This window comes from Coenobita brevimanus, chromosome 17 (assembly GCF_032717465.1).
Source record: "Coenobita brevimanus isolate Jiangsu-jjx chromosome 17, ASM3271746v2, whole genome shotgun sequence".
Lineage (NCBI taxonomy): Eukaryota > Metazoa > Arthropoda > Malacostraca > Decapoda > Coenobitidae > Coenobita > Coenobita brevimanus.
This window is the reverse complement of record NC_136970.1, coordinates 6,117,501-6,136,937: the sequence shown is the minus strand read 5'-3', so window position 1 is coordinate 6,136,937 and position 19,437 is coordinate 6,117,501. Positions and strand designations below refer to the sequence as shown.

Sequence of the window (19,437 nt, the reverse complement as noted above, 5' to 3'; positions counted from 1 at the left end):
AGTTGGCAATTGATTTGCGAACAATCCTGATTAATGAAACCTTATTCGGAATTTCGTTTCTGATTATGTCTGTCACTAGTTTTCCTGTACAGGTATTATTAACCATAGAAATTTTAAAAGTCAGTGACAAAGGATCGTCGTGCACAGTGGACCTTTCGGACCACATCTTGTTGAAGAATTTATACCAAATCTGGCAGTGACGGGCATCCTACTTCAGAGTAACACAATGTTTTATGTGGTCCTTCATACCCTTAACAGTTGTTTTAACGCCCAGTTGTACAATTTGATGACAGGCTTGATATCAAACCCAACCCACGACTCACACCCGTCCATCAGGGACGACATCAAGGCTGCATCAACTCTCCATCGCTTCACAATAAATGGCACATTATTTTTCTTTTTAATCAACGATGCAAACTTCAGCAGGTGACATATCTTATTTTTTACATGTAGTCTGACGGCCGATGACATAGAACCGTCCCTGGGATGTGTAGGGTATAAACGAACGCTACACATCACAAACCCACACACCACCATCCAGTGGCCTTCAAGCCCCGCAACACTCCTCTAGCAGCAAATTATTGCGGATATTACACTTCCATATCCTCATATATATATATATTCCTGAGGCAAACCATACAAATATGAAAACGATATAAATAGCAATGAAAAACTAGTGGTGAAATATGCGAAACAAATCGCTTAGGAGGAGGTGTTAAGGAGCCACCTTCGTTACCTGGAATCACCTGGCCAAAAAGGTAATCAAACAAACTGAATTTCGAAAAAGTTTATTTTGCAATGCATAAATTTTTTTTTTTTTTTTTATATGTATGACACTTTGCTACTCATATCTTTTATTTTTGGTGCCTGGTATATGATTATTTTTATTATTAGTAGTAAAGACAGTAAATGGACTTAATGTTTATCTTGATCTATCTGCCTCTGTATCTATGTATCTGTCTGTTTATCTACCTGTGTGTCGATTTTCTGTTCAACCGTCCATCTCTATATCTATATATCCATTTGTCTATCTACGAATATACTGCTAATTTTGTTTTTGTTTTTCGATATATATATATATATATATATATATATATAGTGAGAGGAACAAGGAACCAAAGGCCAGGAGCCGGCAAACCATTCCTCCAAAAAAAAAGAAAAAAGAAAAAACACGAAAACAATTCAAAAGAGCCAAATTCAAGTTCTATCTATCCATCCATCCATATTCATATTTATCTATCAATATTTATCTACCCATCTCTTTGTGTATCTATCCATCCATCCACCTATATATCTACAAGTATCTATCCATCTACTCATTCATCCAGCTATCTATCCACCTCCACATCTATCCGTCTATCTGTCTATCTATCGTAAGAAACAAGGTGTGTGTGGAGGTAAGTGCTTGTCTCTGAATTCCACCAACACTTCTTGTCCTCAGAACTGACACACTTCATTATCTTCTGTTTTGCAGTGTTTCAACTTCCTTCATTCAGTTCGTACTGTAAAATGGTAGTAGTAGTAGTAGTCGTGGTGATGGTGGTGGTGGTGGTATTGGTGGTAGTAGTAGTAGTGATGGTGGTGTTGGTTGTGGTGATGGTGGTGGTAGTGGTGGTAATAGTAGTAGTAGTAGTAGTAGTAGTAGTAGTAGTTTCACGTTGGCAACAGCTCTAGGTCTTGTGGTCCGGCTGACGCCATTTTTGTTCCAGCTGCCGCCATTTCGTTCCCTCTGAAGTCTAGGAGTGTCAATACCGTGGTTCTGAACCGTCTCATTGTGGGGGTAGGTCTAGTTCCGGTGGCTGGGGGAGTCGATGGACATGTCGTCTCTTGCGTCAACCTGCCTAGCGCCTCCCTCGCAGAATGGATCTCTGTGGAAAATGTAGTTGTGATGATGATGAGGAGGAGGAAGAAGAGGATGGTGATGATGATAATGGTTGTGATAATGATGATGATGATAATGGTTGTGATGATGATAATGATGAAGATGGTGGTGGTGGTGATGGTGGTAGTGACGACGATGACAACAAAGACGATGATGATGATAATGATGTTAATTGATGTGATGATAACAATGTTGGTCGTGATGACGACGATGATGATGATTATGATTGTGATGATGGTGTTGGTGGTGATGATGATGATAATGATGATGATGGCGACGATGATGATGGTGGTGGTGGTGGTGACGATGATGGTGAGGAGGAAGAGAATAAAAAAAAAGAATGAAGATAATTATTGCCCTCCACCTCCACTATCTTTATCTATCTATTCTTTTCACTTTAACTTGGAGATAGAGCTGCCAAGGGGGATGGGGGGCATGTAACGGGAGAAGAAAGTCATGGAGAGACTATCTTTAGTTTTCCTCCAGGCCTTCTCTCTCTCTCTCTCTCTCTCTCTCTCTCTCTCTTACACCTGGCAACACACCCATACACACACACACACACACACACACACACACACACACACACACACACACTTCTTTTCTCACACGTCAATACGGTCCAAGTGGGGCACAAACTGTTGCATCTTCATAATATACACAATTTTCAATTTGACGATGGAATTTTTCCGTGAGAGGGATGCCTTCATGTGGTGGCACTGATGTAACAGGGCGGTGGAGCTGCCTGGTTGTACAAACGTCCCTCAACTCCCTCCCCATCCCTCAAAAGGACGATGATGGACTGTAGTAGGGGAACTTCAGCCTGAAATCCACTGGGTTCACTTTTGAGATGAACCTGGGGCTACTACTACTATCACTACTACTACTAGTAGTAGTACTACTAGTACTACTACTACTACCACCACCACCACTTCTACTACTACTACTTCTACGTCTACTATTATTGTTATTGCTACTAATACTATTACTACTACTTCTTCCACAACTACGAACACTACTACGAATACTACAATGGTTACTTCTACTACTGCTTCTACTACTACTACTACTACTACTGTTAATGCTACTACTACTGCAACAACAACAACAACAACAACAACAACAACAACTACTACTACTACTACTACTACTAATACCTTTATGTGATTCAAAGGAAAACATTGAGTTGCTGTGTAAAACATTTGAGACGGAGGTAAATAATCTTGAGCTGAAAATTAACAGCAATAAATCCAGAGTTATGATATTTAATACAAGAAAAAATGAGGGGTACAGTATCCCTTGGATAAATTAATATGACGTAGTGAAGACATATAAATATTTAGGTTATATAGCTGATGACAGTTTTTTCAGATAAATGTGAAATTGAGATGAGATTAAATTCTTTTTATTCTAAACTTAATTCTGTATACAGGAAATTCAAGAACATTAATTCACAAACGTTACTGTTTTTGTTTAAGGAATATTGTGTCCCTGATTATGGCTTATCATTATGGGACTTAAACACAAAAAGGTCCGCTGTTAAGAACATTTGAAGTTGCATATGCCAATGCAATAAAGAAAATATATACTTTACCAAGAGTAACAAGTAATCATAGTGTGGCCACGGTAGCTGGTCTTTTGCCGCTAAGGCATCGTGCAGCATTCACACAGGCAAGATATGTGAAACCTTTATTTAACACTAGGAGTGTTTTGCTTAGGATGAATATTCCTGTTTTTACCTCTGGCCATCATTTCATCCAGCTTTGTAATCACTTCAGTGAAAAATGTAATATAAATAATAAGAGTATGGAACCTGATATTATTAAATCAAGGATTGCTTGGATTCAGAATCACGAAGAAACAAGAGGATTGCAAGTTAATGTGTGAACAGATAAAAAGAAATATGGGTTTGAATTACTAGGGTGGTAATGGGCTGTGATGTTGCTGCTGTATGTAAATATGTATTATATGTAGACTTGTATAAAGCAGTACATATATGTATTATGGTACATGTACACTTGTATAAGGCAGTATATATATGAAGATATTTGGTTTATGTGTATGGTAAAACAAGATAATTTAGAAACATAATAGATTGTTTTTTTTTTTTTGAAATGCTAAATTAGTGGATATGTTTTTTATTTAAAAGAATGCTAGGCTGTTGTCCCTCTTACTGGTCAAATGTATGTTAAATACGAAATAAAGATGATTGATTGACTACTACTATTACAGCAACAACAACAACGACAACAACTGCTACTACTACTACTACTACTACTACTAATACTACTTTCTTCACTTTAACATGGCTTAGATTTTCGTCCTTTTGCGACTTACTTCAAATAGCAGTGACCAAAAATAAAGAAAAAAGTTACAACTCTACATCCTTTGCATAGCACTTCCTCGTGACTAGCATCATATTCTAGTTTTAATCCATCCTTACAGTTCAGCATTCAAAGTGGCGAGATGTCAATTTTAGGCCAAGTTAAGGTGAGTATAGTATGGTAGTGAATAGTTTGTTAGCTGTTTCACTGAAAATAAAACGATAAATAATCTTATAATAAAACTCAAATAAATAACCCAAAAAAATAAATAAGAAAATAACTTACAATACGCAACCACCCTTTCCGTCATCAACATAGCACCCTCTACAGGGAGGGGTTATGATGTTGAATCTCTGCTGATGACCTGGTGGAGTGTCTTCATTTCTTGACTCTGCCGCCAAAACCCCGAGTGAGGCCAGGAGAAGAACGGCGAGGACGCAGAAGAAACGCATGCTTAACTTCTTACTTTCCCTCAGCGAGATTCCGACTGATGTCCCGCATAGATGGCAGCCGGTATTTATAAGGTTTTTATGAAGAGAGGTGTCTTCACTCCATTGAGCTCTATAGTAACACATTTTGAAAATGTTTTCCTAGGGACTTTTTAAGGTGTATTGGTAGATTAACACTTTGTAAAAATAAATAAAGAAGAGGAATGTTTGTTTTCTTTTTCTTTTCCTGATACTTTTATTAACACCGAATAAATAATAAGAATAATTCTCTATACAACAGTATATGGCAGTCCCAGCTGTGTTCTGATTGGCTAGGTATTATGACGTCACTAGCTCCGCCCCCTTACCACACTTGTGGCAGGTGTTGGAGCTCAGTGTGGACTCTGACTCCGAGTGGGATGATTGCAGTGGATATTTTGCCTTTGATCTGCTTTTTACTGGCTGTTCTTCCTACTTTGAGTTCAGGTACGGTAATTTATGAAGTTTTTTTAAGAGCCGTGATGTTAAGGGCCTTTTGAAATTTTGTTGTACCTTTTCACTAATGATTTATTCTGTCCACACATCGACAACCTCACGTGGCTTATAGCTGATCATGGCTTATAGATGCAAAATACTGCGTGTCGATATGGAATTTTAAACTTAGTTTTCGTTATACATTTTCCTCAGTGGTTTATTCTGATCATTGCACATTGATATGCTCTTGCATTAGTGCAAACCGTTTCAATATTAAGCTATATAAATAACGCTCAATAGTTCAGAGATGTTTCATGCAAAATAATAATAACAATAATAATAATAATAATAATAATAATAACAATAATAATGATAAAGATAATGATAAATCGTTAAAGAATAGCTGTTAGGAACCTACTATGACCCTAAGAAAAATAATATACGTTGCCGTATGTATAATATTGCTTGTTTTCATAGCATTTACACACACACACACACACACTTTTTGTCAGTGTCATTGATCTTATATATGATTCTTTCGCGGTATTTCTTCACTTTTCTATTACTATTATTACTATTATGATTATTATTATTGTATTTATTATTATTATTATTGCTATTATCATTATTATTATTATTATTATTATTACTACTACTACTACTGCTACTACTACTACTACTACTGTTATCAATATTATCATTATCACTATCACTATTATTATCCCCACCATTACTCCATGTGGTAGGGATATAGGAATCGCCCCTATCCGTCCGTCATACCGTGCGAGCCTGTATACCGTACACTACCAGGTCTTTTGGCTTCCCTTCACACAGAAAGATAAAGTATGTGTCGTAGTTGATGCCCGTATAGGTAAAATTGCCATATTGTCTGTATTTCACGAGCCATGACATGTAAGGAAAAATCTGTCTTGTTACCTCCGCCAAGGAGGTTATGTTTTACCCCATGTTGGTTGGTTTGTCTGTCTGTCTGTCAGCAGGATTACTCAAGAAGTTATGAGCGGATTTTGATTACATTTTGTGCAAGGGTGGGCCATGGGCCAAGGAAGAATGATTAAGTTTGGGGGCTGATCTGGATCCGGATTATCCTGCACATTATCTCCAAAAGTTCGTAATGAATTTCAATGGAATTCTTTGGAATGATGGGCCATGGACCAAAAAAAAAAAAAAAAAAAAAAAAAAAAAGAATAAATAAATGGGCGGATCCTGATCCTAAACCACTAATACGGAGGTATGCGCTCTCTGAGCGCTTTCTGCTGTTATATTTTGGAAACTTCTTGCTGGATTTTCTTCATATCCTACAGAATGATTGAGTATAAGTTCTGGTTTATGTCCTTATTTATGAAATTGCCACTTTGTAAGTATTTTACCAGCTATATCCATATAAGGAAACTAGTCTGTAAATAGCTGTATCTTGGAAACTACTTGCTGGATCATCTTCACGTCTTAAAGAACAAAATTTGGTGCCAAGGCAAAGCGAACCCGTCTCAGCAGTCAATTTAGTGCTGACGTATAAACGCAACAGGATATCTAGTCAAAGATTTCACACATCAATCTTGGAGTAAATAGGGGGAAAATTGGTGATTTTCCGTCGATTTGAAACTTTAAGCCTGACCCACCTGACATGGACCCCCCTACCGCTAACCATATCTCATACCAATTAATCTGGCCAGGCATGTATGGCAACACTGTTCCTGCCGAGATTCTGATTGGCTGGAGGTGTTTGTTCGATTTCGTTGTTGCTTAAACCGATACTCTATTATCAGATGTGATACTGAGCTTGTCGACAATACAATCGTCAAAAGCAATAAGAAATCCGTTATATACTTATCAACAATGAAGTTTTCGTAGGAGGATAGAGATATTGAGTCAACAAAGTATTGTAACAGTCCAAGTCAAGGTCAGCATTCGAACAGTTCCTTTAAATCTCTTACACTCGGTAATATAACAGAAAAGTAAGGAAACCTGCATACTCTAAGTGTTGGTATAACACACATTTAAATTTTAAGATCAGTCCGCACCCTTAAATCGTGCCAGAACTCTGAATAATAAAAAATTCAAATGAAAAGGCGAGTTCTGAGGGAGGGAGGTTTGAAAAAATCGCGATAAATCAAAGTAGGCTAAAGGAAAACTATTTCATTATAATTAAATCCTGTATTATCACAGTACAGACTGATCTTAAAATATAAATGTATCTTATACCAACGCTTAGAGTTACCAGGTTTCCTAAATTTTCTGTTATATTACCGAGTGTCAGAGATTTAAAGGAATTGTTCTAATGCTGACCTTGACTTGTACAGTTATAATACTTTGTTGACTCAATATCTCTATCTTCCTACGAAAACTTCATTATTGATAAGTATATAACGTATTTCTTATTGCTTTTGACGATTGTACTGTCGACAAACTCAGTATCATGTCTGATAATAAAGAGAGTATCGGTTTAAGCAACAACGAAATCGAACAAACACCTCCAGCCAATCAGAATCTCGGCAGGAACAGTGTTGCCATACATGCCTCGCCAGATTAATTGGTATGAGGTATAGGGGTGACCCCCCTATTGTACTGAGCCATGTTCTAGGACGCAGATTTGAGAGATGCACCTTTAGGTTATGGTTTCCTGTCGATATATATATATATATATATATATATATATATATATATATATATATATATATATATATATATATATATATAGTTATATATATACACACACACACACATATAGATAGACATCATCTACATATATATATCTATATATATATCTATATCTATCAGTCTATCTATCTACATATATAGATTAACTCTCCTCCTCTTACTGACTCCGTTCAACCTCTGTCTCTTCGCCGCACTGTTGCATCTTTATCTCTTTTCTATCGCTACTTTAATGGTCACTGCTCCTCTGAACTGTCTGCTTGCATTCCTCCACCTCTACGACGGGCGCGTAGCACCCGTCTGGCAACAAACTCTCATCCCGTTTCTGTCCAACTCTCTAATGCAAGAGTTAACCGTTACTCCCAGTCTTTCATTTATGCAACAGGTCAGCTCTGGAACTGTCTCCCTCTATCTGTATTTCCTGCTGCCTATGATCTCCAGTCTTTCAAACGCAGTGTGTCCAGGCATCTCAAAATGATCGGATCTTGAATTTGGCTCTCTATTGTATTTTGTTTTTCTCTTGGAGGGAACTGTTACTGCGGGCTCATGGCCTTTGGTTCCTTCTTCCTCGCATAAAAAAAAAATATATATATATATATATATATATATATATATATATATATATATATATATATATATAGATAGATAGATAGATATCATCTACATACAATGAACCAGATAATTGACAAAACTATAGAATATAATAAACCACTATGCTTAGGTTTTGTTGAATACGAAAAGGCTTTCGACTCAGTGGAGCACATAGCAATCATAAATTCATTACGAGAACAAGGAGTGAATGAGAACATTGTAAACCTGCTCGAAATCATATATAAAGAGAGAACTGCTACAGTTAAATTACATAAGGACTCGGAAAAAATTAAGATTGAGAAGGGAGTGCGTCAGGGAGATACAATTTCACCAAAATTATTTACAGCATGCCTAGAAAGTATTTTCAGAAAGCTTGACTGGGAAAACAAAGGAGTGAACATAGATGCAGAAGAGCTAAACCATTTAAGATTTGCAGATGACATTGTCCTAATCTCAGAAACAGCAGAGGCATTGCAAGAAATGTTAAATGATCTGAACAGAGAAAGTCTGAAAGTAGGACTGAAGATGAACCGAAGTAAAACTAACGTAATGTTTAATCCACAAACACCAAAGAGCGTCATAAGAATAAGCGATGAAATTCTTGAAGAAGTTTAGGAGTACAACTACTTGGGACAAGTACTAAAATTAACGAAAGATCATGAGAGCTAAATAAAAAGGTGCATTACAATTGGATGGAAAGCTTTCGGTAAACATACAGACATTTTGAAAAGTAGCTTGCCAGTTTGTATGAAACGAAAAGTATATAACGAATGCATAATTCCAGCTATGACTTATGGTTGTGAGACCTGGAAACTGACAAAATCAATGGAAAATAAATGAATCTGTTCTCAGAGAGGAATGGAAAGGTCAATGTTGGGAATATCTTTAAGAGACAGGAAAAGATCAACTTGGGTCAGAGAGCAGACTAAAGTCAAAGATATAAAGTTATAAAAGAACAGAAATGGAGGTAGGCAGGCCATACAGCAAGAATAAGGGATAACCGATGGAGCAAGAGGCTTACTGACTGGAGACCAAGAGAATGTAAGCATAGCAGAAAAACACCAGACAGGAGATGGAGAGATGAGATAGAGAAATTTTCAGGGAAAACTTGGCAAAGATTGGCTCAGTCAAGGAATTCGTGGAAAAGGTTGGGGGAGGCCTTTGTTCAGCAGTGGACTAGTTATGGCTGATGATGATGATGATGATGATGATATATATATATATATATATATATATATATATATATATATATATATATATATATATATATATATATATATATATATATATATATATATCCAAAGAAATTATCCAGCCTTGTTAAGGCCGGGGAAAGGAATGCAAGAATGGTCTGGTGTTCCTACAGGAAAGCAAGAATGGTCTGGTGTTCGGACAGGAAAGCAAGAATGGTCTGGTGTTCGGACAATGCTTCAAATCCCCTCCTCTCCCGCCTTCTCCCCTCCTCCTCCTCCAAGTACAACCACGACCTTTGATCGAGAAGTTGCTTTTGGGTCACTCCTTTGCTTAGCGGTTCGAAAGAGCTCACGATGCTCCTGACATGTGGATTCCATATAATATGAAAAGATTTGAAGAATTTCTGATTCCACAGTAAGAGAACAAGAAACGCGATGCAAAAATGGATTAACGTTATATGGGTTTCCTCTATAAATTACCGAAGTATTTCCCATAACATTCAAGCTGTCGTGTATTTTGCCTGGTAGATAGTCATGTTGTCGGACAGAAGTCATCTTCAGCGAGATGGACAGGCGACAGAAAAACTGACGGAAAGACAGACATAGCTGTGCCTTAGAGAGGTTCATCAGAATTGTTATTTTTTTATGCATATTACCAGACACATTTAGAAAGCCAAGTTGAATATACAGTAAACCATTCCAGCAAGGAAAAGGAAACACACAGACAGACGCAACTCCATTTGAGATTCAGGATAGTTGCTATTTTACTCTATGTATAGACAAACGATTACATCACTCTTCGGAAAAAATGCGCCTCCTATGTAAGACAGACAGGGAGACAAATAAAGACAGACTTTTTAGATGATCGGTTCACGTTGACTTATTTCATTCTCGGTTCCAGCAGATGACAGGATTCAGATGAAATGACAACAGACCCTCTTAGACGTAGAGGATGACGTGGAAGGTACAGTACATGGGACAGACGGACAAAAGGAAAGACAGAGTTGCAATGATCAGTTCACATCAATTGCTATTCCACTCCTTCTAAAGGCAGACGGTTTTATTCAGCTTAAGAGAGACTAAACCCTTTCCATAGAGGAAAACATGAATATTAAATAGGTAGAATAAGGAGAATGAAAGTGAGCCGGGCAGTTTGCGAATTATCGGTTCACAGTAACTAGAATGATCGGTTCATATTAACTGGTTCTGTATTATTGTTCCTGGCAGAAAATTGTATTTAGTTTCAGTGGAAATAAGACGATCCCGGAGAGGAAGAAGCAAAAAATATACAGGCATACACACTAACAGACAGACACTCTCTAAATAACTTACTGAACAAGTAAACTGATACTTTATTCTTCCTGCTTTACGCCTGCTACTTTATTCTTGCTACTTTATTCCTCCTAGTTTATGCCTTCTACTTTATTTATGTTATTTTATTCTTGCTAGTTTATTCCTGCTGCATTATTCTTGCTACTTTATTCTTGCTACTTTTTCCCTGCTAATCTAATACTGCTACTTTATTCCTGTCACTTTATTTCCCGTTACTTTATTCTTTCTACTTTATTCTTGCTACTGATGGACAGTGTTATTTAGCTTAGGGTAGAACGAGCCTCACCCGTAACAGATATTCATTCTCTATGTACTGAACACCCTCGGAGGTAGACTGGATCCTATGTTTTAAATGGTGTGTGTGTGTGTGTGTGTGTGTGTGTGTGTGAGAGAGAGAGAGAGAGAGAGAGAGAGAGAGAGAGAGAAAAAATATTAAATAGTACGACAAGATTCATAATTACGCCCTCTGACTAAAGGGTTTAATGAGGCTCGTCTCCTAACTGGGTAACAAGATGCAACAGTGGTCATTACACCTGATACACACCCTTAATTAACCCACCTTCATTAATTTAAATCGACTGCAATTACAGATAAATATATCTTGTGATAATTAGCAGTCCGTATGCAATTTGATAAAAAGTAATTATCGAGCAATTTTATACATACTCGATCGTCCATAATTAGCACTTCGTTAGAGGTAAATATATCTTTCGGTAATTAACGGCCAGTATCCAGGTTGGACAGCGAGTGTGTGTGTGTGTATATATATATATATATATATATATATATATATATATATATATATATATATATATATATATAATCAAGTACTGGCGTTTCTCAAATTCTTTCCATCTTTCTGTTTCCTGTCGCTCCCAAAATTCTGTTTGTAATTGCCAGTGACCTCTAGTTCTTTACCGTGTTGCTAATCTCTTCTTATATCTACCAATCTTCTATCTGTGTATAAATTTGTTGTCTCCTTTCCTATCTATCTATCTATTTATTTGCTCTCTGTCTTTCTGTTTCTGTCAATCAGCATCACAATCACCACCATTATCATCCTTATAACTCCTTTTTTTTTTTTTTCTACCATTTTACTGCTGATAATACCATTACTCAGAACAGCAGTATGATGTATAATACTAGTACTGTATTATTATTTTTATATTTTTAACCTCCTCATAATCATCATCTTCACCTATTTTCCTACCTTAGGGCAGGGTGAGGAGTAGCAATGTCCAGACAGCCCAAGTTTTCCCAATCCAATAGGCCTCGCTTCCATTCGCTCTCCATTCAAACCCCAGGAATCCTCTCTCTGTCTGATTAGCCAAAAACATTAACCAAGTTCTGTAGATTCAAATTAACGTATCCGATAGAGACAGTCCGGACGCTGTCACGTTAAAAGGGTGTCAAATCCCTGATCTTACGCTTCTAACAATATTCATCCAGCCAGCTCGATCTCATGTCAGTCCCTTAGCCTCACCGACTTCCAAACCTCTCTTCCTCACACACTCATCCACCTTATCCTTCGATATTCTCCTTGGCGTACCTCGCCTCCTCCCTCCTTCAGATTCGCTCTGATATAACTTTTTCACCACTCCATTGTTATCCATTCTCTCCACATGAGCATACCATCCCAATGCACTCTCTTCTCTTCTGGTGTCCACAGACTTCCTCACTCCACATCTTTCACGAATCACATTATTTCGTATCCTTGCCACTCTCTGTACTCCACATACATTCCTCGGCAGTCCTAATTCCACTTCGCTCACTCTTGACTTTTCATTTTCATTCCACACCGTAGTCTCACATCCATATGTTAGCTTGGCACTAACACTCCTTCATGCAAGCCTCGTGCATCTGCAACACTCAAGCCTTTGTTTCTTATCAAGTCCTTCATTGCATCAGCTACTTTCCTTCCTTGTGTCACTCTACTCTCCACTTCTTTTGCACATTTTCCTCTCTTTTTTACCAGGTATTTGAACTCTCTCACCAATTCCAGTCACTCTTCTTTCACTGTAACATCGCACTGGGAGTCACCTTCTCTCTCAGTAAGCATCACTTTACTCTTGTCTACATTTATTCTCAAGACAAGACGCTCACATACATTAGCAAACTTCTGCACTAGTCTGCCAAGTTCTTGTCTGTTATTTGCAAGTAATACTGCATCATCAAGATACAACAAATTTGAGATATTCCATCCATCACCATTCATTACCAATTTCATCCCCCTCTCCATTACTCGTATTTTTACTTCTCTCATCACCCCATCCATATGTATATTGAACAACTCATCCTGACATCACACAACCGTGTCGATCTCCCACATTGATTGTGAACCATTCACTTAAGATGCCCATTAACCCTTATAAATGCTTCACTATCATCATAAAAACTCTTGACAGCACCTAGCAGCTTCCCAAATATACCGTACAAGCGCAGAACCTTCCACAGTCCTTCTCTGTCTACTTTGTCGTATGCTTTTTCCAGATCCATGAATGCCATAAACACCTTTTAGTCCTTCTCACAAGCCTTCTTCACTATCTACCTTACTGAAAATATTTGATCCACACATCCTCTGCCACTCCTAAAGTCACCCTGTTCAACACTCACTAGGACTTCTGATCTCTCTCTTACTTTCTGTCTTAGTAGTTACTTCAACAAACAAGGGATGAGGCTATGGCACACCTAATGTCTGACGTGGCTCATAGCCGTTATTGAGGTAAAAATAATCTTGTTTTTAATTCATCAGAATCTCATTTCTCATACCTATGAACCCTACAGAATCTTCCACAGGAGTACCCCCTAATGTTTAATAATATCCAACTCAATCGTGCATCATCCTTAAACATTCTTGAGGTTTCATTCTCATGGAACTCATCTTGGAAAGATCATATTACATCTCTTGTAAAATCTGCTTCCAAGAGATTAGGTGTGCTTAGCGGATTCCGTACCTTCTTTACCCCTGCAAAGTTGTTGACTTTATACACGGGTTTTATTCACCCCTGTGTAAAATAGAACTCTCATGTGTAGGGAGGCTTACCACATCCAGCTCTTCTCAATAGGATGGAGTCAAAAGGCTTTTCGTCTCTTTAACTTTCCTTCCCGTATTGGCTTCCTTCAGCCTCTGTCTCTTTGGCGCACTATTGCATTTTTATCTCTTTTTCTCTCGCTGCTTTAATGGACACTGCTTCTCTGAACCTTCCTTCACCAATACTATGGGTGCGTAGCACCCGTCAAGTAACAAACTCTCATCCCTATTCTGTCCAACTCTCTAATGCCAGAGTTAACCGTTACTCCCAGTCCCTCATTTATGCAACAGGTCAACTCTGCAACTGTCTCCCTCTCTCTGTATTTCCTACTTCCTTTGATCTCCAGTCTTTCAAACGTAGTCTGTCCAGGCATCTCGAAATGAAAGGATCTTGAATTTTGCTCTCTGTTGTTTTGATTCTTGTTTTCTTGGAAGGAACGGGTTGCGGGCTCCTGGCCTTTGGTTCCTTCTTGCTTGAAAAAGAAAAGAAAAAAAAAAGCCCTCGAGCTCCTCCGGGGCGGGGACGGGTAAAGATAGTGTGCGAGTCCTAGTTTATGCCCCTATATTTGAAATTGGTGTAACTATTAGTTCATATCTATATATTGTTTACCGCATGATGGGGATACATCTTTGGTACTTGTTATTATTGCTATTATCATTATTACTATTACTGCTGTTACTACTATTATCATTATTACTATTACTACTACTACTACTACTATTATCATTATTACTATTATCACTCACTAGTATTGTTATTATTATTACTATTATCATTATTAATATCATTATCACTATCACTACTACTATTATCATCACTAACACTATTATCATTATCACTGCGAATATTAATATCACTACTACTATCATTATCACTACTACCATTATTATCACTACTACTGTGATTATCACTACAGTTATTATTATCACTAGTATTATTACTATCACCGTTACTATTATTATCATCACTACTACTAGACTCCATTGTTAGGACTCCATATTATAATTACAAATCATAATAGATAAATAGATAAATAGATAGATAGACAGACAGATAGAAGCAGCAAGTCAGATGATGAGAAGGTATTGTGTCTGCGAGAATCGAGGAATGCTAAACATGCTTACACACTCTTATCTCAAGGAATGCTTTATAGGCACACGACAGCGCCTCGTGACCATACACACACATACACACATACTCACACACAGGCTTCTAGAACTTTCCAACAACAGTGTAACACACGTGACACGACCCCTGCTACACCAGAATTTAGGAAGCAGAGCTCAGAAGGAGACAAACCATAGAATCGGCAGGTAGTAGGGAGAAGGGCTTAGCAACATGGAAGAGTAGAGAGAGTGAACAAGAAAGAGGGGCTCAACTAGACTTACTTATTATATTGTCTCTGTAAGACATACCCTGCTCAACTTAGATTTCTCTGAAGATAATAAATTAAGATCAACTCACTGTATTCAACTTTAATTCCTACTACAAGAAATCGAGAGTGACAACCAAACAACAAAACTTCTCTACAAGTAAATACAAAGTCTTTTGTGAGATATGGTTGGCCGCGAACGTGTGAACCTCGTCTACGAATCAACAGTGAATTCCTACAAAATACAACCTCCCCTCCGTCTCCACGATCATCACGCTGATGTAGAAGTGATCACACGACGTCTTGCCAGTAGTTTAACAAAGTACTGATACAAACAATCTTGCAATTTCTACTACGAACCAACGAACTACAACAATCTACAATCAACTACAAGTAACAACTTATAATCTTCTACACGCACCTACAAGTAGCGGCAGTCTTCATCCTACAACGAGTAAATCACAAGAAAAAAGGACTGAGAATACATTAAGAAAGAAAAAACAAAACAAACGAAGAGTGAGATACGACTCACAACTCACAACCACCAGACCTCACCCTCCTCTCTCTGCTACATCCACCCAACCTCCACTGCTGACGCAGGAGTCAAGAGGTCAAGACGACGAAGCAAATACCAAGCCCATATTCACAATTCATCTTACTCACTCATCTTCACTCAAGTTACTCATCGCTACTCACCACAGCTACCAGTGTGGGAAGTCGATGTCACCATACGTGTGCTGAGACGACGACAAGCCGTGTGTCTGACACCCAACAACACGTCAATCAATCCGTGAAGAAGAACGCTGTCACCACGTGCAACACCACTCACACCATTTCCACCACGGTAAAAATTAGTGAGTTACTTCATTTATACAATACACAGTGAGAGACAAAAAACTTCTGCACAAACATATAAAACGTGCTGTATAGTTACTACTTAAATACATATACCTACTTCAGTTATCTTCATAATTCAGTCATTAAATACTTGCACCAACAATAAATATTCTACACTGTATATATTCATTCATTTATTATAACAGTTATTTACTACCAACGAGTGTTACCATTTATACCTACATAAAATACGTGTTGCATACATACAGCTATACATTATTACATCTACAAAGTAATAAAGAAAATATACCATCACAGTTACTCAGTGAGCGATTAAAAGAACTATATTAAACATTAATTAAAGCTACCTAGTGGAAACAGATAAATTAAGTTACAAGAAAAAAAAAAATGGCCAACACAAATGACGTTAGCAAGAATGAACATCCTCAACACAATCGTGAAGACAATGATTTCCACACAGTGCTGACACATATTGCCCACGATAGGTACAAGTGAAGAACAAGTCAGTGTATATAGTTAATACTGTATATAGTGTATATATATTTTTTATATAAAATAACAAAATATGGGACTATATAATATCATTTTTAGTAATATCTGTGCAATATAAACTAAACCTTAAAAAAGGGTCCCAAGGGAATTAGCCAGCAATTATGCGACCATGAATAACACAGAAAAAGCGTAGACAAACGAAGAAAAACAAACTATAGAAAATCAATACATACAAAATAAGAAAAAAGAAAAAAGAAAGAAAGAAAGAAAAATACATAGAGTAAGATCACATAACAAACAAATGAAAATAAGTATAAGTGTTACTACAAATGCCAAAATACCACATAAACTCCTTCTATAAGTGAAACAAAAAGCAAATTGTTGTCTCTACAAGCTAGTGGCATGGCACATCATATCATCGACCGCAGCATGACCGGATTCAATATCAGGACTACAATTATTACAATTATGTAACTACAAACGATATGTAACAATTATGTAACGACAAACGATTGCATTATGTTACACTTGCTACAATTATGTAACTACAAACAATATGTACCAATTATGTAACAGTTGCATTAACAAGATGTAACTTTTATGTAACTTTAACTTCAATTATGTAACTACAAACAATATGTAACAATTATGTAACAGTTGCATTAACAAGACGTAACTTTTATGTAACTTAAACTACAATTATAAGGCCAACACAATTATGCATTACCACAATATTATGTAACAAGTCATAAAATGTTACAATTATGTATTACCACAATATTACTACAATATTATGTAAAGTCATACAATTATACCACAATTCTGTATTACCAGAATCATCTTACAAGTTAGGTGAAATATTAGACATTACTAAAGGGATAACTCAATATGTAATGTAATAACCTAGCAGTATTACCATTGCACAATTATATGCATATGTCTGTTATACATACACATCTTACAAAATGTCATACAACAACCATTGCATTTATTCAATATTATATATACAACTTGTTTAAAATGTAATATTACTAGATCATTGCAATTTACTATGAATATTGTATGTTTATAATATAATCAATATTATGTACTAATAGATTAGCATATGTCAATGATGATTGCTGTAGGAGAACCTTCAGCGGCGTGGCCGAACATATGTTAGGACGCCATATTATAATTACAAATCATAATAGATAAATAGATAAATAGATAGAGAAGAGTAGAGAGAGTGAACAAGAAAGAGGGGCTCCACTAGACTTACTTAATATATTGTCTCTGTAAGACATACCCTGCTCAACTTAGATTTCTCTGAAGAGAGTAAATTAAGATCAACTCACTGTATTCATCTTTAATTCCTACTACAAGAAATCAAGAGTGACAACCAAACAACAAAACTTCTCTACAAGTTACTACAAAGTCTTTTATGACACCATTCCACCAAGTTTGGCACCATCAACGATGTCGTCAACGCCTGTAGTGTTGATGTAAATCCTATGCACTAGGTGAACCTGTATTTATTACCTTGAGAACCAGCATAAAAGCAATACAAAAAGGTATATCCAGTGCTGAGGACCTTTATCAGTACTACAGGTGTTGACGATATCACTGACATGGTGCCAGACTCGGTGAAATGGAGTATAGTATTATCGTCACTACTATGGTTATTATTATCACTACTTCTGTTATTAACACTACTACTATTTTTATGACTACGGATATTATTATTATCATTTGTACTACTTTTATCACTATCACTACTATTATTATTATTGTCACTACTATCACTGCTACTACTGTACCACTATTATCACTGCCACTACTATTATTATCAGCACTATTATTATTATGACTACTACTATTATTAACACTTATTATTATCACTATTACTATTATCATTATCACTAAAACTATCACTACTACTATGATTATCATTTCCTAACCTACAACAGAGAGAGTGTTCTATAAATGGATTTTCAGAAAACATTTGATAAAGTCCCACATAAGCGACTTCTGCAAAAACTAGCTGGCCATGGAATTACAGGAAACATCTTCAAATGGACTCAATCATTCGTGCCTGGAAGAAAGCAGAGAGTGCACATCAAAGGTGTCTACTCGGACTGGGCAAATATTCTGAGTGGCATACCACAAGGTAGTGTGTTGCGACCATTTCTTTTTGTGTTGTTTATAAATGACCGACCAGACTGTGTAAAGTCAAGAGCATATCTATCTGTGGATGACACCAAGATATTTCGAAGGACTGAGACAAGCCGAGATCAAAGAGCACTACAGGAAGACCTTAATGCACACCAAGATTGGTCGGAAGATAGTCTCCTCCCTTTTCACTCAGAGAAATGCATGCACCTTAAAATCTGCAGTAGGTATACAGTATAGCGCCGGAAATAACTACTATCTAAAGACGCAGAATAATGAAATCACAGAAATAAAGTCAGTCATGAAAAGGATTTGAGCGTGATAACAGATAGTAGTCAAACATTTTGAAGAACATATGAAAAAGTAGACAAAGCAAATCGATAATGGGATTGATAAGAAGATACTTTGTATCTTCAGATATGCCAACATTCCGAAACTTTTTGAAACAATAGTAAGACCCCATTCGGAATATGCCCAATCTGTGTTCTCGCCATACAAGATGAAAGATATACGAATGTTGGAAAATGTCCTCCGAAGATTTTTGAAGTTGATACAGGGAATGAAGTCTTTCAGTTACCCAGAACGATTAAAAGCATTGGATACGCCGTCCATGATTGATCGGCATGTAAGGGGGCCAT

At 36.9% G+C, this 19,437-nt stretch overlaps 1 long non-coding RNA gene across 1 annotated transcript; it reads right to left on the bottom strand.

The window, feature by feature from the left end:
* Nucleotides 1–775: 775 nt before the first annotated feature.
* LOC145391194 (uncharacterized) lies at nucleotides 776–4,674 on the bottom strand. The gene is made up of 2 exons (XR_013895792.1): nucleotides 4,489–4,674; nucleotides 776–1,868 (listed from the first exon to the last, which is right to left on the bottom strand). It is a non-coding gene; the product is annotated as an uncharacterized LOC145391194 (long non-coding RNA).
* Between the last annotated feature and the right edge of the window lie 14,763 nt (nucleotides 4,675–19,437).